General features: G+C 44.4%; 2 non-coding genes and 1 pseudogene across 2 annotated transcripts; 2 read left to right on the forward strand and 1 right to left on the reverse strand.

Moving 5' to 3' along the window:
* Positions 1-14,240: 14,240 nt before the first annotated feature.
* TRNAP-AGG lies at positions 14,241-14,310 on the forward strand. The gene has a single exon. It is a non-coding gene; the product is annotated as a tRNA-Pro (tRNA).
* Positions 14,311-17,524: 3,214 nt separating this feature from the next.
* On the forward strand, positions 17,525-17,596 carry TRNAP-AGG. The gene has a single exon. It is a non-coding gene; the product is annotated as a tRNA-Pro (tRNA).
* A 205-nt stretch (positions 17,597-17,801) lies between these two features.
* LOC119341339 lies at positions 17,802-21,400 on the reverse strand (annotated as a pseudogene).
* Between the last annotated feature and the right edge of the window lie 2,662 nt (positions 21,401-24,062).

Consider the following 24,062-nt stretch of genomic DNA (forward strand, 5'->3'; position numbering starts at 1 on the left):
CTCCAATGGTCGATGTTGGGTTGGCGTATTTCGAGATTAGGATTTGTCACTCCGATTGTCGGAGAGGTATCTCTGGGCCCTCTCGGTAATACACATCACATAAGCCTTGCAAGCATTACAACTAATATGTTAGTTGTGAGATGATGTATTATGGAACGAGTAAAGAGACTTGCCGTTAACGAGATTGAACTAGGTATTGGATACCGACGATCGAATCTCGGGCAAGTAACATACCGATGACAAAGGGAACAACGTATGTTGTTATGCGGTCTGACCGATAAAGATCTTCGTAGAATATGTAGGAGCCAATATGGGCATCCAGGTCCCGCTATTGTTTATTGACCAGAGACATGTCTCGGTCATGTCTACATTGTTCTCGAACCCGTAGGGTCCGCACGCTTAAGGTTACGATGACAGTTATATTATGAGTTTATGCATTTTGATGTACCGAAGGTTGTTCGGAGTCCCGGATGTGATCACGGACATGACGAGGAGTCTCGAAATGGTCGAGACGTAAAGATTGATATATTGGAAGCCTATGTTTGGACATCGGAAGTGTTCCGGGTGAAATCGGGATTTTACCGGGTTACCGGGAGGTTACCGGAACCCCCCCGGGAGCCATATGGGCCATCATGGGCCTTAGTGGAAAGGAGAAAGGGGCAGCCCAAGGTGGCTGCGCCTCTTTCCCCTCCCCTAGTCCTATTAGGACTAGGAGAAGGTGGCCGGCCCCCTCTCTCCCTTCCCCTCCGAGGAATCCTAGTTGGACTAGGATTGGGGGGAGGAATCCTACTCCCAGAGGGAGTAGGACTCTCCTGCGCCTCCCTCTTTGGTCGGCCAGCCTCCCCTCCTCTCCTCCTTTATATACGGAGGCAGGGGCACCTCTAAACACACAAGTTGACACAAGTTGATCCACGTGATCGATTCCTTAGCCGTGTGCGGTGCCCCCTGCCACCATATTCCTCGATAATACTGTAGCGGAGTTTAGGCGAAGCCCTGCTGCTGTAGTTCATCAAGATCGTCACCACGCCGTCGTGCTGACGAAACTCTTCCCCGACACTTTGCTGGATCGGAGTCCGGGGATCGTCATCGAGCTGAACGTGTGCTCGAACTCGGAGGTGCCGTAGTTTCGGTGCTTGATCGGTTGGATCGTGAAGACGTACGACTACTTCCTCTACGTCGTGTCATTGCTTCCGCAGTCGGTCTGCGTTGGGTACGTAGACAACACTCTCCTCTCGTTGCTATGCATCACATGATCCTGTGTGCACGTAGGAAAATTTTTGAAATTACTACGAAACCCAACAGTGGCATCCGAGCCTAGGTTAATGATGTTGATGTTATATGCACGAGTAGAACACAAGTGAGTTGTGGACGATACAAGTCATACTGCCTACCAGCATGTCATATTTTGGTTCAGCGGTATTGTTGGACGAGACGACCCAGACCAACCTTACGCGTACGCTTACGCGAGACCGGTTCCCTCGACGTGCTTTGCACAGAGATGGCTTGCGGGCGACTGCCTCTCCAACTTTAGTTGAACCAAGTATGGCTACGCCCGGTCCTTGCGAAGGTTAAAACGGAGTCTATTTGACAAACTATCGTTGTGGTTTTGATGCGTAGGTGAGATTGGTTCTTACTTAAGCCCGTAGCAGCCACGTAAAACATGCAACAACAAAGTAGAGGACGTCTAACTTATTTTTGCAGGGCATGTTGTGATGTGATATGGTCAAGGCATGATGCTGAATTTTATTGTATGAGATGATCATGTTTTGTAACCAAGTTATCGGCAACTGGCAGGAGCCATATGGTTGTCGCTTTATTGTATGCAATGCAATCGCGATGTAATGCTTTACTTTATTACTAAACGGTAGTGATAGTCGTGGAAGCATAAGATTGGCGAGACGACAACGATGCTACGATGGAGATCAAGGTGTCGCGCCGGTGACGATGGTGATCATGACGGTGCTTCGGAGATGGAGATCACAAGCACAAGATAATGATGGCCATATCATATCACTTATATTGATTGCATGTGATGTTTATTTTTTTTATGCATCTTATCTTGCTTTGATTGACGGTAGCATTATAAGATGATCTCTCACTAAATTATCAAGAAGTGTTCTCCCTGAGTATGCACCGTTGCAAAAGTTCTTCGTGCTGAGACACCACGTGATGATCGGGTGTGATAGGCTCTACGTTCAAATACAACGGGTGCAAAACAGTTGCGCACGCAGAATACTCAGGTTAAACTTGACGAGCCTAGCATATGCAGATATGGCCTCGGAACACGGAGACCGAAAGGTCGAGCGTGAATCATATAGTAGATATGATCAACATAACGATGTTCACCATTGAAAACTACTCCATCTCACGTGATGATCGGTTATGGTTTAGTTGATTTGGATCACGTGATCACTTAGAGGATTAGAGGGATGTCTATCTAAGTGGGAGTTCTTAAGTAATATGATTAATTGAACTTAAATTTATCATGAACTTAGTACCTGATAGTATCTTGCTTGTTTATGTTAATTGTAGATAGATGGCTCATGCTGTTGTTCCGTTAAATTTTAATGCGTTCCTTGAGAAAGCAAAGTTGAAAGATGATGGTAGCAATTACACGGACTGGGTCCGTAACTTGAGGATTATCCTCATTGCTGCACAGAAGAATTACGTCCTGGAAGCACCGCTGGGTGCCAGGCCTGCTGCTGGAGCAACGCCAGATGTTATGAACGTCTGGCAGAGCAAAGCTGATGACTACTCGATAGTTCAGTGTGCCATGCTTTACGGCTTAGAATCGGGACTTCAACGACGTTTTGAACGTCATGGAGCATATGAGATGTTCCAGGAGTTGAAGTTAATATTTTCAAGCAAATGCCCGGATTGAGAGATATGAAGTCTCCAATAAGTTCTATAGCTGCAAGATGGAAGAGAACAGTTCTGTCAGTGAGCATATACTCAAAATGTCTGGGTATAATAATCACTTGATTCAATTGGGAGTTAATCTTCCAGATGATTGCGTCATTGACAGAATTCTCCAATCACTGCCACCAAGCTACAAGAGCTTCGTGATGAACTATAATATGCAAGGGATGAACAAGACTATTCCCGAGCTCTTCGCAATGCTAAAAGCTGCGGAGGTAGAAATCAAGAAGGAGCATCAAGTGTTGATGGTTAACAAGACCACTAGTTTCAAGAAAAAGGGCAAAGGGAAGAAAAAGGGGAACTTCAAAAAGAACGGCAAGCAAGTTGCTGCTCAAGAGAAGAAACCCAAGTCTAGACCTAAGCCTGAAACTGAGTGCTTCTACTGCAAGCAGACTGGTCACTGGAAGCGGAACTGCCCCAAGTATTTGGCGGATAAGAAGGATGGCAAGGTGAACAAAGGTATATGTGATATACATGTTATTGATGTGTACCTTACCAATGCTCGCAGTAGCACCTGGGTATTTTATACTGGTTCTGTTGCTAATATTTGCAACTCGAAACAGGGACTACAGAATAAGCGGGCACTGGCAAAGGACGAGGTGACGATGCGCGTGGGAAACGGCTCCAAAGTCGATGTGATCGCGGTCGGCACGCTACCTCTACATCTACCTTCGGGATTAATATTAGACCTAAATAATTGTTATTTGGTGCCAGCGTTGAGCATGAACATTATATCTGGATCTTGTTTAATGCGAGACGGTTATTCATTTAAATCAGAGAATAATGGTTGTTCTATTTTATGAGTAATATCTTTTATGGTCATGCACCCTTGAAGAGTGGTCTATTCTTACTAAATCTCGATAGTAGTAATACACATATTCATAATGTTGAAACCAAAAAGATACAGAGTTGATAATGAAAGTGCAACTTATTTGTGGCACTGTCGTTTAGGTCATATCGGTGTAAAACGCATGAAGAAACTCCATACTAATGGACTTTTGGAACCACTTGATTATGAATCACTTGGTACTTGCGAACCGTGCCTCATGGGCAAGATGACTAAAACACCGTTCTCCGGTACTATGGAGAGAGCAACAGATTTGTTGGAAATCATACATACCGATGTATGTGGTCCGATGAATATTGAGGCTCGTGGCGGATATCGTTATTTTCTCACCTTCACAGATGATTTGAGCAGATATAGATATATCTACTTAATGAAGCATAAGTCTGAAACATTTGAAAAGTTCAAAGAATTTCAGAGTGAAGTTGAAAATCATCGTAACAAGAAAATAAAGTTTCTACGATCTGATCGTGGAGGAGAATATTTGAGTTACGAGTTTGGTGTACATTTGAAAAACTGTGGAATAGTTTCGCAACTCACGCCCCCGGAACACCACAGCGTAATGGTGTGTCCGAACGTCGTAATCGTACTTTACTAGATATGGTGCGATCTATGATGTCTCTTACTGATTTACCGCTATCATTTTGGGGATATGCTTTAGAGACGGCCGCATTCACGTTAAATAGGGCACCATCAAAATCCGTTGAGACGATGCCTTATGAACTATGGTTTGGCAAGAAACCAAAGTTGTCGTTTCTTAAAGTTTGGGGCTGCGATGCTTATGTGAAAAAGCTTCAACCTGATAAGCTCGAACCCAAATCAGAGAAATGTGTCTTCATAGGATACCCAAAGGAAACTGTTGGGTACACCTTCTATCACAGATCCGAAGGCAAAACATTCGTTGCTAAGAATGGATCATTTCTAGAGAAGGAGTTTCTCTCGAAAGAAGTGAGTGGGAGGAAAGTAGAACTTGACGAGGTAACTGTACCTGCTCCCTTACTGGAAAGTAGTTCATCACAGAAAACTGTTTCAGTGACACCTACACCAGTTAGTGAGGAAGCCAATGATAATGATCATGAAACTTCAGATCAAGATACTACTGAACTTCGTAGATCAACCAGAGTAAGATCCGCACCAGAGTGGTACGGTAATCCTGTTCTGGAGGTCATGCTACTAGATCATGATGAACCTACGAACTATGAAGAAGCGATGGTGAGCCCAGATTCCGCAAAGTGGCTATAAGCCATGAAATCTGAGATGGGATCCATGTATGAGAACAAAGTATGGACTTTGGTTGACTTGCCCGATGATCGGCAAGCGATTGAGAATAAATGGATCTTTAAGAAGAAGACTGACGCTGATGGTAATGTTACTGTCTACAAAGCTCGACTTGTCGCAAAAGGTTTTTGGCAAGTTCAAGGAATTGACTACGATGAGACCTTCTCACCCGTAGCGATGCTTAAGTCCGTCCGAATCATGTTAGCAATTGCCGCATTTTATGATTATGAAATTTGGCAAATGGATGTCAAAACTGCATTCCTGAATGGATTCCTGGAAGAAGTGTTGTATATGATGCAACCAGAAGGTTTTGTCGATCCAAAGGGAGCTAACAAAGTGTGCAAGCTCCAGCGATCCATTTATGGACTGGTGCAAGCCTCTCGGAGTTGGAATAAACGTTTTGATAGTGTGATCAAAGCATTTGGTTTTATACAGACTTTTGGAGAAGCCTGTATTTACAAGAAAGTGAGTGGGAGCTCTGTAGCATTTCTGATATTATATGTGGATGACATATTACTGATTGGAAATGATATAGAATTTCTGGATAGCATAAAGGGATACTTGAATAAAAGTTTTTCAATGAAAGACCTCGGTGAAGCTGCTTACATATTAGGCATTAAGATCTATAGAGACAGATCAAGACGCTTAATTGGACTTTCACAAAGCACATACCTTGACAAAATTTTGAAGAAATTCAAAATGGATCAAGCAAAGAAAGGGTTCTTGCCTGTGTTACAAGGTGTGAAATTGAGTAAGACTCAATGCCCGACCACTGCAGAAGATAGAGAGAATATGAAAGATGTTCCCTATGCATCAGCCATAGGCTCTATCATATATGCAATGCTGTGTACCAGACCTGATGTATGCCTTGCTATAAGTTTAGCAGGGAGGTACCAAAGTAATCCAGGAATGGATCACTGGACAGCGGTCAAGAACATCCTGAAATACCTGAAAAGGATTAAGGATATGTTTCTCGTATATGGAAGTGACAAAGAGCTCATCGTAAAAGGTTACGTTGATGCAAGCTTTGACACTGATCCGGACGATTCTAAATCGCAAACCGGATACGTGTTTACATTAAACGGTGGAGCTGTCAGTTGGTGCAGTTCTAAACAAAGCGTCGTAGCGGGATCTACATGTGAAGCGGAATACATAGCTGCTTCGGAAGCAGCAAATGAAGGAGTCTGGATGAAGGAGTTCATATCCGATCTAGGTGTCATACCTAGTGCATCGGGTCCAATGAAAATCTTTTGTGACAATACTGGTGCAATTGCCTTGGCAAAGGAATCCAGATTTCACAAAAGGACCAAACACATCAAGAGACGCTTCAACTCCATCCGGGATCTAGTCCAGGTGGGAGACATAGAGATTTGCAAGATACATACGGATCTGAATATTGCAGACCCGTTGACTAAGCCTCTTCCACGAGCAAAACATGATCAGCACCAAAGCTCCATGGGTGTTAGATTCATTACAGTGTAATCTAGATTATTGACTCTAGTGCAAGTGGGAGACTGAAGGAAATATGCCCTAGAGGCAATAATAAAGTTATTATTTATTTCCTTATAATCATGATAAATGTTTATTATTCATGCTAGAATTGTATTTTCCGGAAACATAATACATGTGTGAATACATAGACAAACAGAGTGTCACTAGTATGCCTCTACTTGACTAGCTCGTTAATCAAAGATGGTTATGTTTCCTAACCATGAACAATGAGTTGCTATTTGATTAACGAGGTCACATCATTAGTAGAATGATCTGATTGACATGACCCATTCCATTAGCTTAGCACCTGATCGTTTAGTATGTTGCTATTGCTTTCTTCATGACTTATACATGTTCCTACGACTATGAGATTATGCAACTCCCGATTACCGGAGGAACACTTTGGGTACTACCAAACGTCACAACGTAAATGGGTGATTATAAAGGAGTACTACAGGTGTCTCCAATGGTCGATGTTGGGTTGGCGTATTTCGAGATTAGGATTTGTCACTCCGATTGTCGGAGAGGTATCTCTGGGCCCTCTCGGTAATACACATCACATAAGCCTTGCAAGCATTACAACTAATATGTTAGTTGTGAGATGATGTATTACGGAACGAGTAAAGAGACTTGCCGTTAACGAGATTGAACTAGGTATTGGATACCGACGATCGAATCTCGGGCAAGTAACATACCGATGACAAAGGGAACAACGTATGTTGTTATGCGGTCTGACCGATAAAGATCTTCGTAGAATATGTAGGAGCCAATATGGGCATCCAGGTCCCGCTATTGGTTATTGACCAGAGACATGTCTCGGTCATGTCTACATTGTTCTCGAACCCGTAGGGTCCGCACGCTTAAGGTTACGATGATAGTTATATTATGAGTTTATGCATTTTGATGTACCGAAGGTTGTTCGGAGTCCCGGATGTGATCACGGACATGACGAGGAGTCTCTAAATGGTCGAGACGTAAAGATTGATATATTGGAAGCCTATGTTTGGACATCGGAAGTGTTCCGGGTGAAATCGGGATTTTACCGGGTTACCGGGAGGTTACCGGAACCCCCCGGGAGCCATATGGGCCATCATGGGCCTTAGTGGAAAGGAGAAAGGGGCAGCCCAAGGTGGTTGCGCCTCTTTCCCCTCCCCTAGTCCTATTAGGACTAGGAGAAGGTGGCCGGCCCCCCTCTCTCCCTTCCCCTCCGAGGAATCCTAGTTGGACTAGGATTGGGGGGAGGAATCCTACTCCCAGAGGGAGTAGGACTCTCCTGCGCCTCCCTCTTTGGCCGGCCAGCCTCCCCTCCTCTCCTCCTTTATATACGGAGGCAGGGGCACCTCTAAACACACAAGTTGACACAAGTTGATCCACGTGATCGATTCCTTAGCCGTGTGCGGTGCCCCCTGCCACCATATTCCTCGATAATACTGTAGCGGAGTTTAGGTGAAGCCCTGCTGCTGTAGTTCATCAAGATCGTCACCACGCCGTCGTGCTGACGAAACTCTTCCCCGACACTTTGCTGGATCGGAGTCCGGGGATCGTCATCGAGCTGAACGTGTGCTCGAACTCGGAGGTGCCGTAGTTTCGGTGCTTGATCGGTTGGATCGTGAAGACGTACGACTACTTCCTCTACGTCGTGTCATTGCTTCCGCAGTCGGTCTGCGTTGGGTACGTAGACAACACTCTCCTCTCGTTGCTATGCATCACATGATCCTGTGTGCACGTAGGAAATTTTTTGAAATTACTACGAAACCCAACAAATAGAACAACCATTATTCTCGGATTTAAATGAGTAGCCATCTCGCATTAAACGAGATCCCGATACAATGTTCATACTCAAAGCTGGCACTAAATAACAATTATTGAGGTTTAAAACTAATCCCGTGGGTAAATGTAGAGGTAGCATGCCGACGGCGATCACATCGACCTTGGAACCATTCCCGACGCGCATCGTCACCTCGTCCTTCACCAGTCTCCGCTTATTCCGCAGCTCCTGCTTTGAGTTACAAATATGAGCAACCGCACTGGTATCAAATACCCAGGAGCTACTACGAGTACTGGTAAGGTACACATCAATTACATGTATATCACATATACCTTTAGTGTTGCCGGCCTTCTTGTCCGCTAAGTATTTGGGGCAGTTCCGCTTCCAGTGACCCTTCCCTTTGCAATAAAAGCACTCAGTCTCAGGCTTGGGTCCATTCTTTGGCTTCTTCCCGGCAACTGGTTTACCGGGCGCGGCAACTTCCTTGCTGTCCTTCTTGACGTTCTTCTTACCCTTGCCCTTCTTGAACTTAGTGGTTTTATTGACCATCAACACTTGATGTTCCTTTTTGATATCCACCTCCGCTGATTTTAGCATTGAAAATACGCCAGGAATAGTTTCACCATCCCCTGCATATTGTAGTTCATCACAAAGCTCTTGTAGCTAGGTGGGAGCGACTGAAGGATTCTGTCAATGACCGCCTCGTCCGGGAGGTTAATGTCCAGCTGGGACAAGCGGTTGTGCAACCCAGACATTTTGAGTATGTGCTCACTGACAGAACTATTTTCCTCCATCTTACAACTATAGAACTTGTCAGAGACTTCATATCTCTCGACCCGGGCATGAGCTTGGAAAACCATTTTCAGCTCCTCGAACATCTCATATGCTCCATGTTGCTCAAAACGCTTTTGGAGCCCCGGTTCTAAGCTGTAAAGTATGCCGCACTGAATTAGGGAGTAATCATCAGCACGTGACTGTCAAGCATTCATAACGTCTTGGTTCTCTGGGATGGGTGCTTCACCTAGCGGTCCTTCTAGGACATATGCTTTCTTGGCAGCTATGAGGATGATCCTCAGGTTCCGGACCCAGTCCGTATAGTTGTTGCCATCATCTTTCAGCTTGGTTTTCTCTAGGAACGCGTTGAAGTTGAGGTTGACATGAGCGTTGGCCATTTGATCTACAACACATTTTTTGCAAAGGTTTTTAGACTAAGTTCATGATAATTAAGTTCATCTAATCAAATTATTTAATGAACTCCCACTCAGATTAGACATCCCTCTAGTCATCTAAGTGATACATGATCTGAGTCAACTAGGCCGTGTCCGATCATCACGTGAGACGGACTAGTCATCATCGGTGAACATCTCCATGTTGATCGTATCTTTCATACGACTCATGTTCGACCTTTCGGTCTCTTGTGTTCCGAGGCCATGTTTGTACATGCTAGGCTCATCAAGTTAACCTAAGTGTTTATGCATGTGTAAATATGTCTTACACCCGTTGTATGTGAACGTTAGAATCTATCACACCCGATCATCACGTGGTGCTTCAAAACAACGAACTTTCGCAACGGCGCACAGTTAGGGGGAACACTTTCTTGAAATTATTATGAGGGATCATCTTATTTACTACCGTCGTTCTAAGCAAATAAGATGCAAAAACATGATAAACATCACATGCAATCAAATAGTGACATGATATGGCCAATATCATATAACTCCTTTGATCTCCATCTTCGGGGCGCCATGATCATCTTCGTCACCGGCATGACACCATGATCTCCATCATCACGATCTCCATCATCGTGTCTCCATTAAGTTGCTCACCAACTATTACTTCTACTACTATGGCTAACGGTTTAGCAATAAAGTAAAGTAATTACATGGCGTTTAATCATTGACACACAGGTCATACAATAATTAAGACAACTCCTATGGCTCTTGCTGGTTGTCATACTCATCGACATGTAAGTCGTGATTCCTATTACAAGAACATTATCTCATACATCACATATATATCATTCATCACAACTTTTTGGCCATATCACATCACAAGGCATATGCTGCAAAAACAAGTTAGACGTCCTCTAATTGTTGTTGCATGTTTTACGTGGCTGCAATAGGGTTCTAGCAAGAACGTTTTCTTACCTACGTGAAAGCAACAACGTGATATGCCAATTTCTATTTACCCTTCATAAGGACCCTTTTCATCGAATCCGCTCCGACTAAAGTGGGAGAGACATACACCCGCTAGCCACCTTATGCAACTAGTGCATGTCAGTCGGTGGAACCTGTCTCACGTAAGCGTACATGTAAGGTCGGTCCGGACCGCTTCATCCCACGATGCCGCCAAGCAAAATAAGACTAGTAGTGGCAATAAAATTGACAACATCTGCGCCCACAACAAATTTGTGTTCTACTCGTGCAAAGAAACTACGCATAGACGTAGCTCATGATGCCACTGTTGGAGAACGTTGCAGAAAATAAAAAATTTCTACGCTTCACCAAGATCAATATATGGAGTTCATCTAGCAACGAGAGAGAGGAGTGCATCTACATACCCTTGTATATCGCGAGCGGAAGCGTTCAAGAGAACGGGGTTGAGGGAGTCGTACTCGTCGTGATCCAAATCACCGATGATCCTAGTGCTGAACGGACAGCACCTCCGCGTTCAACACACGTACGATTGGGAAGACGTCTCCTCCTTCTTGATCCAGCAAGGGGGAAGGAGAGGTTGATGGAGATCCAGCAGCACGACGGCGTGGTGGTGGAAGTAGCGGCGATCTCGGCAGGGCTTCGCCAAGCTTTATGAGAGGGAGAGGTGTTGCAGAGGGAGAGGGAGGCGCCAAGAGCATAGGTGTGCATCCCTCCCTCCCCCTCCTTTATATAGGGGCCCTGGGGGGCCCTAGATATTGGATCTCAAGGGGGGGGGGTCAAGGGGGGTGGCTTGCCCCCCAAGCCAAGTGGGGCGCCCCCCATCCCTAGGGTTTCCAACCCTAGGCGCAGGGAGGGAGGCCCAAGGGGGGGCGCACCAGCCCACCAGGGGCTGGTTCCCTCCCCACTTCTGCCCATGGGGCCCTCCGGGATAGGTGGTCCCACCCGGTGGACCCCCGGGACCCTTCCGGTGGTCCCGGTACAATACCGGTGACCCCGAAACTTTCCCGATGGCCAAACTGGACTTCCTATATACAATTCTTTACCTCCGGACCATTCCGGAACTCCTCGTGACATCCGAGATCTCATCCGGGACTCTTAACAACTTTCGGGTTACCGCATACTAATATCTCTACAACCCTAGCGTCACCGAACCTTAAGTGTGTAGACCCTACGGCTTCGGAGACATGCAGACATGACCGAGACGACTCTCCGGTCAATAACCAACAGCAGGATCTGGATACCCATGTTGGATCCCACATGTTCCACGATGATCTCATCGGATGAACCACGATGTCGACGATTCGAGTAACCCCGTATACAATTTCCTTTGTCAATCGGTACGTTACTTGCCCGAGATTCGATCATCGGTATCCCAATACCTCGTTCAATCTCGTTACCGGCAAGTCACTTTACTCGTTCTGTAATGCATGATCCCGTGACCAAACACTTGGTCACATTGAGCTCATTATGATGATGCATTACCTAGTGGGCCCAGTCTCGATCTGTGTCAACCCAACAGATACTTTCGGGGATACCCGTAGAATACCTTTATAGTCACCCAGTTACGTTGTGACGTTTGGTACACCCAAAGCACTCCTACGGTATCTGGGAGTTACACGATCTCATGGTCTAAGGAAAAGATACTTGACATTGGAAAAGCTCTAGCAAACGAACTACACGATCTTGTGCTATGCTTAGGATTGGGTCTTGTCCATCACATCATTCTCCTAATGATGTGATCCCGTTATCAACGACATCCAATGTCCATAGTCAGGAAACCATGACTATCAGTCGGTCAACGAGCTAGTCAACTAGAGGCTCACTAGGGACATGTTGTGGTCTATGTATTCACACATGTATTATGATTTCCGGATAACACAATTGTAGCATGAATAAAAGACAATTATCATGAACAAGGAAATATAATAATAATCATTTTATTATTGCCTCTAGGGCATATTTCCAACACAAGCTTTGCAAGCTCCATCTTCAGTGACCAAAGATGATCCATGACGGGAAAATATCTGGTGCACCGGAGCTTGTGGTGCTACCAGTGCACCAATTAACTTATATTGTGCTTTTAAAATGTTCAAAAAAATCTGAAAAAGATTAGCACACTCACACAACATCAAAGTTGATTGTCACAAAATTTCAGCTCAAAATTCAAAACATAACTCGAAAAACAACAAATGATAAATTCAACAATGAATAGTACACAACATAACTTGGGCTTTAGATTTGGCCCATTATCGCACTGATGCCATATTTGTCAGTTTTGTATCTCAAACAATATTTCAAATTTTTATATGAAATTTTATGACATCATACATTGATGTTGTGTCAACGTACTAGATTTTTTTTCAGATTTTTTAAAACATTCTATGGCATCCGGTGCACCGGTAGCACCACAAGTGCGGGTGCACCGGATACATTCCCGATCCATGACAGGTTCCACTGAATTATAGGCCTGTAGCTTCATTCTGACAGCTTCCATTCCCATGACTCGCCACACTGCCTTCACCTCCTTGCAACGTACAAATTAATGTCCTCTGTCTTCCACATTCCGCCCACAAAATAGGCATCGGGAGTCCTCGATTTCCATCCCTCTCGAAACTATGTCTTACACCAACCAGATAACAACAGAACAAGCTCACAAAACACATGAAAAAGAAAGAATCCATTTCATTTATCAAAAAGTTGCCATGTTTGATTAGTTGTGATTGACACTAAGATGAGATGAACAAAACAACATAAGTTGACATGTTTTGTGCGCTCCAAAAGAACATATAAAACAAATGAAAAATATTGCAATGACTTTGATAATAAAACTACGAGATATCCAGGAAGACACACACACACACACACACACACACACACACACACACACACACACACACACACACACACTTATAAACTCACGCACCCACATCCTACTCCTATGAACACGTCCAAGATACTGAGCCTGCACACACCTCACTACTACAAATCCGAATAACACTGACCCCTCATCACTGCTGAGCCATTGATCACCTGTTAGTGATGAGCATTATTGGACGGTGGAGACTGGAGAGGCCGTTAGGCAGGCGGCACGGGTGAATCAGACAGCGCAGAGGGCGTCCGATTGCGGGTGTGGTTCAGGGAATCGTCGTGCGTGGATCGGTGGTGCATTGCATTCCAAATGAAACAAACAAGGAGGGCGTATTACTGGTCTGGCTACATATATAGCGTATATTCTACTCCTTCCGTTCCTAAATATGAGTTCTTTTTAGCTAGCTAGGGCATGTGTGTGCTATGCAAGGACGATCGGCCGATGCAGTTAGCTTCTTAATCAGATTCGATTTGATGAAACGGCTATGGAGGAGGCATTGGCATTTGTCAAGCAGCTATATTTGCGCATGTCATGTGACGATGCAGATGAATCGATGTGGATGGGGGTGGTGAACGTACGGCGTCTCAATTCAAATCGCTACTGTAGTTGATTAATCACAACTTATCCAGTTGTTTAAGCTCCTGCGTGACGCGCCAGCCGATCCATGCATCCGATAACAAAATCATCATCGTCCTGGATGCTAGCTGCCATTGGTGGATCGATCCATCGATCGGCATCTCGCACCGGCCGTAGTTGATGGGATCGATGAGACCATGTGTGTAGCGCAACCTAAAGCTAGCTCAGTTCATCGATCGAGTTAGCTTGTTGGTGGATGAGGGTTGACTTCATCTTCGATCCAGATTGTTGACCCCCGCGTGTGTCTAAATAATTTCTTTCGGATAATTAAACATGGAAGGGCATTTGGTCTAGTGGTATGATTCTCGCTTAGGGTGCGAGGTCCCGAGTTCAATTCTCGGAATGCCCCAGATTTTTTCCTCTTTTTTTTTAACCATTTTTACATATGGTAGATTTTTTTCCATCTCGTATAGTAGCAGAATTTGTTCGTGCAGCTAAGCGAATTAGATGCCATGGACATCAATATCCGTCAAGTAGCATCGCATTCGGAGATATATACCCTTCTCTGCAAGGAGACGAGGCTCTTGTCCTGTCCAATAATGCTGGTGGAATCGTCTTCTTTTCCCTATCAAAGTATACATCGTCGCCTCATCAAGTCACATTTTCACTTTTAACAGAGTTAAAAACACCAACATGATGTTGATGTAGACATCTTCTGGTCTACATCTACAAGCAGTAGTCGTTCGAGAGCAGGATGGACACAGAAAAAAGGGCATCAGATAATCTTATATAGTGCCGATTGAGTGAGTCTATCACATTTGACGTTCTACTTGGTTCAAGCTCGGCTTTACCACCCAACCCAAGGTTTTTTGTTCTGGATGCCCTTCTTTTCTGTCGGTAGGGGCCGCAAGGGCTGGTTTCCGAAAAGTCTCGCAAGTTTTTGCCCTATTAGCAACACAAAATGCGCCTGGCTACGCTGTCAGTGTAGTTCGTCTCTTCACATAGGTCACTAATTCAAATTCAGTTATGTGCCTAGTTTTTTCCTTTTTTAAAACCATGAAGGACCCATATGAGAGAGAGAGAGAGAGAGAGAGAGAGAGCATCACAAAAAATATGGGCGGGATTCGATAACAACACCATGACATTAGATCTCCCAACACACGACCAAGGTTCAGCAATCAATCAATTGTCTAGCACGTAGCTGGTGCAACTATGCCTAAGAAAACACAGTGCTGACACAAAAAAATAGGCGCAACTAAAGATTTACGACCAACTAAACAATAGAGATCAAACAAACAACTTAGGGAAGAGATCAACTGAATAACAATTTCAATGAATACATTGGAATTAAATATGATTTGGCTCAAAGAACACAATGATTACAAGACGCACATAGGCGAATATAACAATTTCAAGAAATTAAGTGAATGTCTCATACTAACCACCAAAGCCAAATAAAAATGAGATGAGATCGGCGCATGTAGCTGGCCTCCTGGTACATGGGAGCGAAAGGAATCGAACCGAACCCCATATCAAAGAGCTGCATCTTCATCTTCATATCGCTGCAACAGAAGTTGGTGCCAGGGTAGCCACTCTAGACCAGGGTGTCGAGGCCCCCTCTGAAGCTCACCATGTCAAGTCAGCCCTCCTGCTACTGAGGTGGTGCCAGATACAATACGGGAGAGCCCATGTCTATGTTGCCGGTGGTGACACATGGAGCTGGCGGTGGCCCATGGGAATGGATTTTTGCCATGCGTTCGGTGATGCTCTTGAGAAGCACGTCCACTTTGTAGCCAACTTTGATGAGCTGCTCGATGTTGAGGCCAACGAGGACCGAGGGGTCGCCATGCATGATTTTGTGAAGGAGGTACCTGGTCTCGCTGTCCTCGCACTCACGACGCGTCTTGTCGATCTGGTCCTGGAGCTTCTCAATGCGCTTGGTGATGAAGCTCTCCTGGTTCATCGCCTCCTTGCACGGCCCCAGCTCTGGCAGGCTTTTGAATTGATTCAGGATACCCACTGCCTCGGCATGGGATGGGAACACCTCCGGCGCCGCCTTACCCTCTTCGTACACCAGTACGCAGGTCTTGCCATCGCACAGGATGGCTAGTTCATCCGCCTTCTTCATGAGGCCCTTGAGGCGCTTCTTGAATCTATCGCGCCGGGTCGAGTCATGGGGGATGTACTTGAGGGTCACGTTGCGAGGCATTGCTGGCAAGAGATAAAACCAGCGAAGGAAAAGAAAGTTGTTGGTTTCGGTGAGGGAGGAGGGGTGGATTTATAGTGGAGGGGTTACCGTGATTTGGTAAGAGTTTACTGTGACAGGTACGAAGAAGATTGCCTTATTTAGTACTTGTGAACGCGATCGAATATCTAGCAGATCTTTGACCCGACTTTAATTGTGCCCATCTGTAAATTTGGCGTCCATTTAAACCTACCAAATTGGGCGCGATAGCGCATGACCGTTCCCCCGATATCGCTTCCGATATCACGGGAGCGAGACATATCATACGCGTGCTAATGATTTCCCCATGATGTGTCCGTAAGCTTCACGCGTCGCAATGCCATCCTTCAAAGCCCATCAAGCCATCCAAATGAGTGGGCCTAACACAAGCCTTGCTCCTATCGGTCAGTCCCATAAATACAATAATTTTGTACCAAACTAATAAAAAAAATACTTGAACAAAAACCACATCGCTGGAAGGAACAAAAAAGATCAAAGGAAAACTAACAAAAAATGAACTGGCTCAAATCCCAAAAATGCTAAACGCACGGGCTGTTTACATGCTTTTACGGGGCTGCTTCCATTTAACTAAACCTGCGCCCCCTAATTTTCAGGTGGGTGGGGCCCAATCTTCCCCCTTAATCCAATCAACCCCTGACAACTCAGAATGACAATGTAAAAGCCCCGTATTGAGCCCGTGAATGTAGCAACGTTGTCCTATTGCACCAACTCTCATATTACTATGATTTTCAAAGTCTTTCACCAACCGGATAACAAAAAAACAAGGCCAAAAAGTACATGAAAAAGAAAGAATCCATTTCATCTATCAAAAACTTTCCATCTTTGATCAGCTGTGATTGAATAAGATGAGATAAACAAAACAAGATAAGTTGCCATGCTTTGTGCGCTACAAAAGAACGTAGTAAACAAATACAAAAGGTTGACTTTGATAGTAAAAGTGCGAGATATCCAATAACACACACATACACTCACCCATTTGAACACAGGTACGTACGTGAAACCGTGTAGCTCATTGATCTCTTCTTCTGCATATAACAACTCGGATTTTCAGAAGCAGCAAGATGAAGTTCAGTTCAGGTGTGCAGATAACATGCATACAGACGGGTTGATGATTGGAGGACGTGCGCAGTCTGGCTCAAAATCAGGATCGGCCGTGCATGGATGCCAGATCCATCAAACAATGCTGATGGATCAACCAGATTGCTGTAGTAAGGAGTACTCCACTTGTTTAAGCTCCTGCCCAGGTGACGAGCGAGCCGATCCATCCAAAAAGGGGACAAAAATTGAGTAGGATCAAGAGGGATCGTTTGGTAAAAAGGAAAGGAAAAAAAAAGCAGAGTAGGATCAAGAGAGATCGTTAGGTAAAACTAGCATGAAAGGGCATTTGGTCTAGTGGTATGATTCTCGCTTAGGGTGCGAGAGGTCCCGAGTTCAATTCTCGGAATGCCCCTATTTATTTTTTTTCTCTTTACTTTTTTCACCATTTTTACATATAGTAGATTTCTTTTTTTACCATTTTTGTTACATGTACAGCGGAATTTCTTGCGAACCAAATGTCATGAAAATCAATCTGTGTAAAGTAGCATTGCGTTCAGAAATATATACTACTATTCTCTTCCAATCAGCTGTGTGAATCCAACAGGTGTAAAGTCTTTTTAGAGATTCCAATATAAACTACATACTGAGCAAAATGAGTGAATCTACACTTTAAAATATGTTTATATACATCCGTATGTATTCGCATTGCAATCCGTATGTACTTGTATATTTTATACTTCGTTGCTTTCATTGTGCCAATTGACCTTCTTCTTCCTGCACCTATGCATTCTTCACTGAAACTGTCCTTGTTTCAGAGATACATTTGTGATCTGAAGGGCAGGGTTGCCAGAGTGGGAGATCCTACACTACACAGAGGGAGAACCTGGTCTGAGCACTCTCTTTTGTTTACTGTGCAGACATGCAAATCTTTAGGTTTGTACAGTAGCTTACAAGTGCAATTTTTCTGGATGTTTCAGACATTTTTTTTGTCATAGCATTGCACATTCATTATCTGTTACAGATGGAGCCACACAGGAAGAAGATATAGACCCACCCACCACTAGCGGAAGTTGATCCACTTGCTCAACCAAATCTACAGAGACAAAGCTGATGTAAGTTCACATATACAGCTCTTGTTAGCTCTAAGTGAAAACAAATCCAACTTCAATGTGATTCATCAAATCCATGAAAATAAAACACAAGCTCCTGAACAAGACACAGAAATTATTAGTGCAGTAGTAAAGGTTAGCTTTGGGACTAATTCCTCTCAAGCCTCTGCACACATCAGATTTCGGACTTTGTAGGTTGGTATGAATGTTTCGCCGAAAACAAGTATCCTGGAATTTATGTGCATATTGATAGAGGACATGCATGATGCTCTCCAGTTACAGAAACCTGAAGCTATTACAGTTGATGTTTCTATGATATCGATATCCGTTTCTCTGAGGAGAAACCTCAAGCTCTAGAAGCTGGCAGAGGACTCACTTTTTTGATGGCAGTCATCGTTTGCACACAACATCCACGCTCAGTGCGCAAGAAACTCAATCATGGTAACTCAACTAGAATTTTGCAGGCGTTGGAGATGAACTCATCAGAAGCATCTAAATAAAAAGAAATTAACTAACTCATCTACTCCACTCATGCAGATAAAAGCTAGTTATCTCAGTACTGATAGACCAATGACATGGATTGAAGCGGGGAACATAAACCCCGAGGGCTTCCAATGCGAACATTAGCACACAACATAAACCAAAGTCTTAGACGTCAATATTGGTCAAATTCCACTTACTGACAGCGTGCCCTACTGCCCTGCTTACAGACATACATACGATACTTAATACAGAACTATCAGACTATATCAGCATGAACATCCGCCATCCTACTCCAGATATATGCGCAAGCAAGATCAAGCTAGCAAGGTCAGATCTGCATACATGTATTTAGTTAGAAACTTTAAGCAACTGCCGTTGATGCAACGGGAATCTTTCCCATCCCATCTTCTTAGGAACTAGGCATGTGCTAAGTAGCAGAGTACGATTTAGCTTAACAATAACAGAACAGAAGCAGCTATATTGTATTGCAGCTTCGAAGCAATAAACACAAGACTCAAGGCCTTCAAACATTAACTTACTGGTTAGGCAACATTCTGATTTTGAACATTGTCGTTGAAATAAATGAAAGATATGTAGCAACTGGTAAGTATGACTAACGATGTATTACATAAAGATGCAGGCAATAAAAACTAGCTTTCCAAACTAGTGTGTAATCTTTCTTTTCAATTAACATTCTCAATCACATAAATGGGAGTTAAACACGCATGCAGAATCAAAACCATGAGTTGACAACCTGTCCTAGCTAGTTTGACAATTTAGTCAAGCCCAATAGAACAATAGTTAACTTTCTATGTAACCATGGCAGTAGAATTTTGAAGCAACTGAAGTTGATGCAATGGGAATCTTTCCTATCTGCAAAATTACAGAGCAAAATATAGCTTAAGAAGAAAGGCGCAAAAGCTGTTTATTCGTGCTTCCCAAGAATCCTATAGCCATCTTATTGCAGTGAAGCAAGATAAATAAAAAATAGCAGACCATGACATGTGAACTCTATGCTCTTGAAAACAGAACAGGGAAATAAAGAGTACTCAGGTATCAGCTTAAAACCATCAATTAGCTACCTCTTCTAGCTAGTTTGACAAGGTAGCCAGGCCCAATAGAACAATAATTAATTCTCTATATAACCATGCGAGTAGAACAAGCAAAGCATGCACCCAAACCCAATGGCAACATAAATAAAATAATTAGGCTTACCAGTTGATCAGATAGTTGGTTCCGATAACAGTGGTGGGAAGCTAAAGTATGGGAGGGTACATGTGCGGTTGAAGTACTTCTCCGTCTTTGTACAGACTTTGGTAATTCCATATGTCTTGACCTCCATTGAGTAGCAATCCACGTTGACATTCTCAACAGGAATACCTTCTAGAGTGCCTCGTAAGAACAAGAATCCCTCGGCTGCACCCACTGTGGAAATGGAATAGTCATGATACTGCCGAGGCAGCTGTATGACCTTCTCAAGCTTCCATTCCTGCGAATTGTTCTGCAGAGAGGTATGATAGAGGGCAAAGGATCCGTGTTGATGGACAAGAGAAAACATCTCAAGGGTTCCTTCTCGGCCCAAAACAACAGCATTTGGGCGCCGACGATCAAAGCTCTGGTCAGGCAGATCTCTGAGCTCCACATGGTAACCTGTGAGAAGGTCAACAGTGGAAAACCTCAAAGTGCGCGTGTCCAGCACCATCAAATGGTCACTCCTGTCATAAGGCTCTGTCCAGTAGAAGCAGCCGCGCACGCAGTCAAAACAGGACATGTGTTTCAAAGAAGGGGAAATGGGAGACTCTGACCATTGACCATTGCATAGTTGTGGACTGGAAGACAAAGAGGACGAGCTTTGTGTTGTATTTTGCTATGCATATCACCTTGAAGTGTTCCTCCTCGCCGTCGTCGCTGGTGTTGGGAGCGAGTACAGGCTCGAATTCCCGAAGGTAATCTTGCGGCTTGACGGCGAGGTCCTCGGGTATGGTTGGAAGCAGCACGTATCTGCTGGACAGGGGGTCACAGACGGCGAGGTGGAACTCCGCGGCGTTGCACCGCTCCCGTTTGGTCCAGGTGGGGCGGTCATGCGGGGCGAGCTCACCGAAATCCATGAGGATGCTTACTTCGTAGCCGTCTTCCATGTAGCAGCATATGCGCATGGCGCGGGGGTGGAGGGAGACCCAATCGAGGAGGACGCGGCCGTCGCGGACGTCGCAGGGGCGCCAGCGGGGGCCTTCCCCGTCGTCTTGGACGCCCGGCGGCATGAAGTAGGAGGACGACGAGACGACGGCCGGGACGAAGGAGAAATCGGCCGCGCAGGGGGCGAGGGCGCCGGCGAGCGGGGCGGAGGGGTGCGGCGCCTGGGAGGGCTGGAATCCGGCCTCGTCCATGAAGCCGAGGAGGGGAGGGCGATGCAGCGTGCGGAAGCGGCGGCGGAAGGCGCGACCTTCGATGACCCGGCGGAAGGAGGTGCAGGCGGCGGAGGCGCGGGCGAGCGCGTCCGGGGTGGGCAGGCGGATGAAGATCTCCTCCAGGAGCTCGTCGGGGACGGGGATGGAGGCCGCCGCCGGCGGCGGGTCCATGGCGGCGGTGCTGGGAGAAGGGGATCGAGGGTTAGATTTCGGGATAGTGGGAGTGAGGCAGTGAGTTAAATTTAATGGATTGGAAAATTGTGGCTTTAACCTTAAAAAACGTTTAGAAAATTAGGGCGACCAGTCACTGGCACTGAGCTCTACGAAGCCATTCAATTTCATGGATTGGAAAATTGTCGTTTTAGCCTTCAAAAACGTTTAGAAAACGAATTATAATTTAAAGCTCCATAGATCTGTCTATTAAATTTCATCTGTGGAATCTTTTTGGAATCTTTTTGTCGGCAGGAATGGGGACGGGTCCCAGGTACATGGAGAAGCAGACTTGGTGCCATCATACTCAGGGGATCCGCTGAGCGGGCTTAGGAGGTGCTCGGGGGCACGGGAACTCTCGCTGCGGCCATCCCCCCTAAGATTGGGGAGGGGGCGCGTGAGGAGAGGCCGATGCCAATGGCGGGACACACTATTTGGTGTGGTGCGGGTCAGGGATTGTGCAAACGCGCACTCTCCCTTCGCCCTGGCGCACAAGTTTGGGCCGGCCCATTTGCGGGCCCCTGTTTTTTTTTCTCATTTTTCCATTTCCATTTTCTGTTTTCGTTTTATTCTTTGTTCAAATAATTCAGGATTAAATAGCTTCCCGAATTTTTAAAAATTGTGAATTGTAAAAAAAATTCAAGCAATCTTATAAATGTTAATGGATTAAAAAAATCGTGATTTCTAAAAATGTTAACATAGTTCTAAATTGTTCAATAAATTCAAAACTTGTTCATGAATTTGGAAAATCACGAATTAGAAAATATGCACGCGTATTCAAACACTGTCCACGATTTCATAAAAATGTTGAGGAAAAAATGTTCGAATATTTCAAAAATATTCGTCAATTTGAAAAAACGTTCACTGTTTTTTTAAATGTTTCGAAAAATTAAGAAAAATGTTCGCGAGTTTCAGTAAAATGGTTTGCCAATTCACAAAGATTTTCACAGTTTCTAAAAATGTTCGTGAATGTGTAGAAAGTGTTCATAATATTCAAAAAAAGTTCAGCGAATTTTCTAAAAAAAGTTATCAAATTTAAAAAAATCACAGATTTGAAAAGTATTCATGAACTCAAAAAATGTTCTGAAAAAAATATATTCTTGAATTAAAAAAATTCTTCCCAAATTTCAAAAAATAATCGCCGGTTCAAAAATATTGCTCATGTGTTCCAAAAATCTAGAATTTTTTTAGATTTTTGGAACACATGAACAATGTTTTTGAACCGGTGATCATGGTTCTTAGATATGCAGGAATTCTTGGGACAGGAAGATTTTGCTAAGGTATTGACCACCTTGTGGGCCATATGGTGGGCGAGAAGGAGAGCTACGCATGAAGGGGAATTTTAGTCTCCTCTGTCTACCCTAGCGTTCATCAATAAATTTCTTGGTGACTTGTCCCTGATGCCAACAAAGAACAAGGTGACTGTAACCGCTGTCCGAGATAGCTGTGCAAAATGGGTTGCTCCGAAGCAAGGCTTCTCCAAGATCAATGTGGACGTGGCTGTTTCAAGGCATGGAGATAGAGGAGCTCTTGCAGGCGTTTATATGGGTTCCTCTGCTATGATCACTGGCGGAGCTACAGCAAGGCCAAAGTGGCCGTGGCCCGCCCATGATCGGAGCTACAGCAAGGCCGAAGTGGCCGCTATCTTTTTTCTTTCACATACTACATCGGTAGCTCATAAGCCTAGTCTACTAGCAGTGGGAGATTCAGTAATTATGGCCACAAGGAGCAGCCGAGCTGCAGCGGAACAGCAAGCACCAGTGGCCACTAGCTGGCCAGCATCATACATCAAGCAGCCAAGGGCGAGCACGGGCTGCATATATCTGCTGATTTAATTAAAATATTAGTGAGGGCAGTCTTATGTCTGATGAAGTAGCATGATTCATCGTAATTTAGGAAAATAAATGTTCACTTGTTTGTCTGGCCCGCCCAACTATTTTTGCGTAGCTCCGCCACTGGCTATGATTATCAGGGACCAAATTGGCCATAGCAGAGGAGCTCTTGCAGGCGTTTATATGGCATGTGCGGAAGGTCTTGCTTTGGCCAGTGATCTATACCTGCAAAAAGTTCAGCTTGCTACTGATTGCTCTGCTACTGTCAAGAATCTTCAGGGAAGTTATTTAGGCTGAAATAGCATGATCATTGGTGACATAAAGGAGAAGCAGCGGGAGTTTGTTGAAGCCCAGATTACACATCAGAAGAGGGATCACAATTATGAAGCACACAACCTTGCCAAAGGTTATGTGTATGGCAGTTATCTAAGCCGGGCTTACTGTTTATCCCTGATGCTGTTCCTTGAGGAATACAGTTTGTTCACCACTCAAAAAAAAGTGTTCCAAAAATCTAGAAAACTTCAAAAAGGCTCATGAATTTCAAAAATGTTCACGAGCTTGTAAAAAATGTTGACAAATTTATCCGTTTAATCTAGTTGGCTAGTGAGTTTAATGCCTATTAGCATGAATATTATTTAATATATTTGTAGTTATTATCGTATAAGTAGTTCAACCTATGGTTGTCTATGGGCATAATTTTCTATCCGTCAAGAAGAACTGCAGAGCTCTTGTTTATATTCTGGTTGTGTACCAAACATAGTGCATCACTTCCGCACAAGCCTTGCTTAATTTATTACCTACGATTTGAATTTTCATGAAATATAAAAATAGTTCTA

The sequence above is a fragment of the Triticum dicoccoides genome, chromosome 7B (genome assembly GCF_002162155.2).
Source record: "Triticum dicoccoides isolate Atlit2015 ecotype Zavitan chromosome 7B, WEW_v2.0, whole genome shotgun sequence".
Lineage (NCBI taxonomy): Eukaryota > Viridiplantae > Streptophyta > Magnoliopsida > Poales > Poaceae > Triticum > Triticum dicoccoides.